At 36.6% G+C, this 6,046-nt stretch overlaps 1 pseudogene; it reads left to right on the top strand.

Annotated features, from left to right (window-relative positions):
• LOC102827967 overlaps positions 1–5,410 on the top strand; it is a 7,271-nt pseudogene extending 1,861 nt beyond the window's left edge.
• Positions 5,411–6,046: the final 636 nt, after the last annotated feature.

Here is a 6,046-nt window from a genome sequence, read left to right as displayed (position 1 = left end):
TTTTTTTCTAAATTTCTAGCCTGCATGCACCTGTCTTGTAAATCTGCAATAAGACAGTGTCATGCCATATTTCAATAAAATCATCTTCAAAATAAGTTGCAAATTATCTGTTTGGACAAAGCAGTAGCCAAGATGACTTGAAATGCATGTTTCTTGGATTTTTTGCATTGTACTAGAAAATATCAAGTTCAATGCTGGTGGTGGGGAGGCAAACATATTCATAATCATCTGTCACTAATGAAAATTTATTACCTCAAACAAGTAAATGTAGAGAAAAATTTTGGGTCCCATCAATGTCTAGATATATTTGTCCTCCAATTGCAAAGCACTGATTACTATGCTAGTGTTTAGTGTGTCTATGAACAATTTAGATTTTATACAGTTCACGGAAATAGAGATGTATTGATTTATCACCAATTGTGTTGTTAGCCTAGAATTTCCAAAAGTAACATCTGCAAACTTTCATTCAAGCATGATGTTTTATAAACATTTTTATTTTATTATTTCATCCCTGAAAAACATAAAGTAGAATATGAGGTACTATTTGGTGTATATTTTTTTGTTTCTTTTGTTGGCCTTACCAGAAACACTAAAAGGTTAATCTTGTGGCTAAGTATTGCCCAAACCAACTTTGAAAAATGTCACCTCCAGGGACATCACTTTTCTCTGGTTGATATCCTTTATACCCTAATCTGAAAGGCAAATGAACATTTCTAGGCAAAAGAAATAAGAACTATGGAGCACCAGTGGGTTTATTTTTAATTGGAAAAGAACTCCCTTTTCTTAAAAGTCAGGTAATGATTCCAATGTGTTCCTAAGCAAGACCTGAATAAAATATTAGACAATCATGCTCAAAAGTTACTAGTGGTTTTCTAATCTAAGACAAGGTTTTAAAGTAATTGAAATTTCCTTTATTGTAACTGTGGAATTTCTGGGAATTTACCAAGTACCCATTTAAAAATTTTTTCCATCAGGTGAAACCCTTAATTTCTTCTTAGTTGATTAGAAGTAATATCCTCATTTATTAATTTATAAGTAGAACCCATTTATATGTGCTATACAAATAAATATTCAGTCTTCATAGAACAAAATCCAGACTTGCAAAGGAATCTGTATTTTTACACTATTTCATTTTCCTACTGTCAAGAGTCCTGGTGTGGCACTGTAGTATAAGCACTGGACTGAAAGTTCAGCTGAACTACAAGGTCGCAGTTCAAACTTACCAACAGAAACTGACTCAATGGCAGTTAACAATTAGAGTCTACTAAGGAACTCTGGTAGTATAGGATTATACCTTGCATTGGGCTTCTAACTACAATGTCAGCAGTTCAAATCTACCAGCTGCTCCATGGGAGAAAGATAAGGATTTGGGTTCCCATAATGATTTACAGCTTCAGAAACACTATATAGAGTTACTATGAGTCAGAACTGACTCAATAGCACACAACCACCATTACCACTAAGAGTCTACTATTCTGGAGAAGGGTTTTGTGATCATTTTTATACTTCTGGAGTCAAACTTGAAACCTAGAATCTAATATGTTCTTAGAGAAAGAAATTTTTATTAATCAATCAAATCATTTTCCAGTGCCACTCATAAGTCTCCATAATGCAAATGCTTGCATATGAAATTGCCAAACATGTTAAGCATTGTCAGATTTAGGGCCAGAAAGCAAACATAATTGAATCATGTATGGCAAAGCTACAACGTTTTCTCCTTTAAACACATTAATGTTAAATGCAAACAGAGTTCTTTAGGGTTTGAGGAGTACAGGAGGTACTAGGCTTATGTTTGTAGTTGATAACTTTGGACAACTGTGGTGAGTCTCAGGCTAAAGAAAGAGAATCAGACAAGGTGCTTAATATGTAAAATCCCAACTGTTCTACCTTTAGAAACAAGTCTCTGATCCCCCATCCCAGCCTCAAAGCAAGGCTCATCAAAGATAAAAACTCAACTGTGCTCTCAAACTGTAGATTTTGCATGCTAGAGACTCAATTAAGGGAGAAGGATTAGGAGTTAATGGTAGCATACAAAAACTCCATTTAAATGGCGACAAAAGAGTTGCTTCCCCACTGCATCTTGAAAGGGCACTGGGACAGGATTTCTTGGCCTGTTAATAATCTTTTTGATTCCCCTTCCTGCTGTTCATACAGTTCGCACTTTTGAAGACTAACTTTATTTTTCTCTTTAAGAAAACTAAAGTGAAATATTAAAATAAATCCTAATCATTTGATGTAGAAACAAAGTGTAAAATGACCACCATTTTAAATATCATAAACACTATTAAAAAAGAGAGAAACAAATCATTCATTTTCAATATGCAGTGTTGTTGCAATTTTCAATGCTAGCAGGCTGCATTAAGATGTGTTTTCCTTAAGAGATTTCAAATTCATTACTAGACAGTTATGTTTTCACTTTAGTTTTAAAGGCAGAGCTGACAGTGCTCTATGAATAAAAATGAAAAGTAAATTCCACAGTCAGAAAGCCTAGTGGCTGCAAACCCTTGTTCCATGGGACTTCAGATTATATACTGGGCAAACCAATAGCCTGCTGATTTCAGCTGCCATGACTGACAGAGAGCTTAAAGTGAAGGAAAAAAACAACAAAAAAAACAGCACTAAAAACACATTGAGCTCTGGGTACCAAGAAAATGCCTTCCCAACCAGATACAAAAATCTATATAAAGCTTTAGGATTGTCAATGTAGAGATTTCTAAAGAACCAAAAAATGGGCACTATTACTCCTTCTATTCATCTATTGGAATATAATAGAGGCTGTAGCTCTCCTCTTCCTCTGGAAAAAGACAAGTTTGGGCAAAGCAAATAAATGCTGGCACTGTGGGTTAATGTACCAGACTGCAAAGCCATTTGAACTGCAAGGTCGGTGGTTCAAGTTCACCAGTTGCTCCTCTGAAACCCTATACAGGGTTGCTATGGGTCAGAATCGACTCGATGGCACTTCACAACAACAACAACAGATCATCAATCTCTGAATAAGTCTTCATCACCATCATGTCAGTCACTGGGTTAAAGGGAAAATTATGTTTGAATTTTAGAGTTGGAAGGGATCTTGGAGACCATCTACTTAAATACTTTAGAAAAGTGAATCAACATAGTCACTCAGTTATTTGGTAGAATAGCCACTATTAGAAGTCACTACTAATATTAGAATAAGGAAGACCATAGAAGAATTGGTACTTTTGAGTTACAGTGTTAGAGAAGAACATTGAAAGTGCCATGGACTGCCAAAAGAACCAAGAGATCTGTATTGGAAGAAGTGCAGCCAGAGAGCTCCTTGGAGGCCAGGATGGCTAAACTTCATCTCTAATACTTCAGACATATTGTCAGGAGCGACCAGTTGCTGGAGAAGGATATCATGTTTGGTAGGGTGGAGGGTCAGAAAAAAAGAAGATCCCCAGCAAGATGGATTGGCAAAGTGGCAGCATCAATGTGTACAAGTGTGGCAACGATAGTAAAGTTGGCCCAGGATTGGGCAGTGTTTCATTCTGCTGTGCATAAGGTAGCTATGAGTTGGTACCAACTCGATGGCACCTAACAACTACAACAACAACAACTAATATTAGTAGATCCCCTATCCACAATTTTGTTTTTGTTTTACTTTTTCCCCTTTCTGCTCTTCTTCAAACTCAACAGTGATGCTATTTTATGAGCCAAAAGTGTTTCAGATATTTTTGAAGCTAAGGTTCCACATCATTCCAAATGATTACCCAATATGCACACATACAGATAGATATAGAAAAAGCTAAAATGAAACTTTCATGAAACAATACTTACTACATATGATGCAATGAGGCATTCTCTATTCCTGTTTTATTTCTTTTTTAATGGTGGTCAAGACCCAGTTTCAGTGATTTCATTACTCACTCTGGGGTCATGACATTACATTTTGCAACAATAACTGCAGTCTATTTTGTTGAGTTCAAGGAGACATAAAAAATTTAAAAACAATTTTTAAAACTTCAATTGTAACTTGAAAAATAAATGCCAAGCTAAAGAACAGTCATGCCAATAATCAGAGAACACAGCTCAGAAGCCCTTCAGAGGAGAAAAACCTTACGCAGAGGTGACCAGTGCTGACTTTGCCCATTATGCATGCCTTTCTCATCTCAAGTGTTCATCAGGAACTCTATCCATATACAGTCAGGAAGAAGTGGAACTAAAGAAGGATTATTCCCCATAGCCACCTTCCCAATTTCTATTTCCTTGAAGAAGCATCTAAGTTTGAACTACCTAATACAGAGACTTGGGAAAAATCAGAATAAATTTCATTGTAATTACTTTCCCTCTTTCAAGCAAATTGGGTTTCCAAAGCAAAAGCTGAATAATGAAAAATTTAATAATCTTTAAATATAAACCCATTACATTTAGACCTGAGGCCAACCCCTGGATCATGACAAGCCATTCTTTTCTTTAACAGATAATGGAGAATCCTGAGGAGTATTTCCTTCTTTGATTCTATCTTGGTGGTTATTTGCCACTGCTGTACCTTACCATGTTTCCTACACCCTCTATTGTACACTTCCATTTTTGTCTATCTGTCTCTTGGTATCTCTGTCACATTCACTCCGCCTCACACAAAAATACACATACTTCAAGAACTCCCTTTCTGTGTCTGCTGCCGCCATGGTGAAAAAAGCTTGTGGCAAAGGAGGGAAAAAAACAGGTTCTGAAGTTCACCCTTGACTGCACCCACCCTATAGAAGATGAAATTATGGATGCTGCCAATTTTGAGCAATTTCTTCAATAACAAAAATCAAAGTTAGTGGGGAAGATAATAATCTCTGTGGAGGGCTTGTAACCATGAAAGCAGCAAGAGCAAGATTACTGTAATCCCGACGTGCCGTTTGTCAAAAGGTATTTGAAATATCTCACCAAAAAAAAAAAAAAAAAATGTTTGAAGAAGACTAATCTACGTGATTAAGGAGCTCTGGTAGTGTAGTGGTTACGAATTGGGCTGCGAACCGTTAAGGTCAGCAGTTCGAAACTACCAGCTGTTTTGCGGGAGAAAGATGAGGCTTTCTGCTCCTATAAAGATTTACAGCCTCGGAAACCCTGTACAGGGTCGCTATACATCGGAACCAACTCCACGACACATAACAACAACAATCTATGTGATTGGTTACAGGAAGTTGGTAACAGCAAAGAAAGTTATGAATTAAATTACTTCCAGATTAACCAGCATGAAAAAGAGGAAGATGAAGATTACAATTCATCTGAAATATTTTGTAAAAGTCCTGGAATGAAATTTGGAAAAAAACAAAAATATATACTTCATAGGAGTACATACCAGAATCTAGGTGTTAAATATGTTGTTTTTTCTGAAGACACAAACGTGCACTTCCTTTGTCCCCACACACTCCGCTCTGAGCACGTGCATACAGACCTGTAACAGCACTACCCAAAAGAGCCAGTTACATTTACATTGTTCATTATTTCTATTGACAAGTTCTGCAGCTTTGTTTATTTGCTTTCAACCAAGGCTTAAGCAAAAGATGTCTGTTTTTACTAGACCAGTAAATGTACAGGCTGGTGTTGCCTTTCACCTGACCTTCACTGTCTACCTCAAAACTATTGAAAAGTTATGCTCAATTCCTTGGAATAGTTTAAAAATCAGTAGTCTGCCCCAATGTCGTCACATACTGCTAGATCAATTGTTGTGGAGTTGATACAACTCATGGTGACTTCATGTGTGTTGGGGTTCCATAGAGTATGCAATGCTTATAATCTTTTGGGAGTAGATCATTAAGCTTTTCTTCTGAGGCATGTGTGGTTGGACACTACTGGATAAATATCATATTCTGGTCATCTGCACTGTAAATGCAAAGGAAGGAACAAAGGGCAGAAAAACACTAGAAGGGAACGAATTATTTGCTAGTTTTTGGTTCACACCTGAAAGAATCAAGAACAAAGCTATGTTGAAGTCTTCACCACAAATATTATTGGCTGTTTTGTTTGTATTTATGCCATCAATGGTTTGCTGTTGCTGGCAGTCACACAAGTGGCAAAGGTATTGTGAGAAAGATAG

Source organism: Chrysochloris asiatica, unplaced genomic scaffold (genome assembly GCF_000296735.1).
Source record: "Chrysochloris asiatica unplaced genomic scaffold, ChrAsi1.0 scaffold00022, whole genome shotgun sequence".
Classification (NCBI taxonomy): domain Eukaryota; kingdom Metazoa; phylum Chordata; class Mammalia; order Afrosoricida; family Chrysochloridae; genus Chrysochloris; species Chrysochloris asiatica.
Note: the sequence above shows the minus strand (reverse complement) of the source record. Positions and strands in the feature narration are given on the sequence as shown.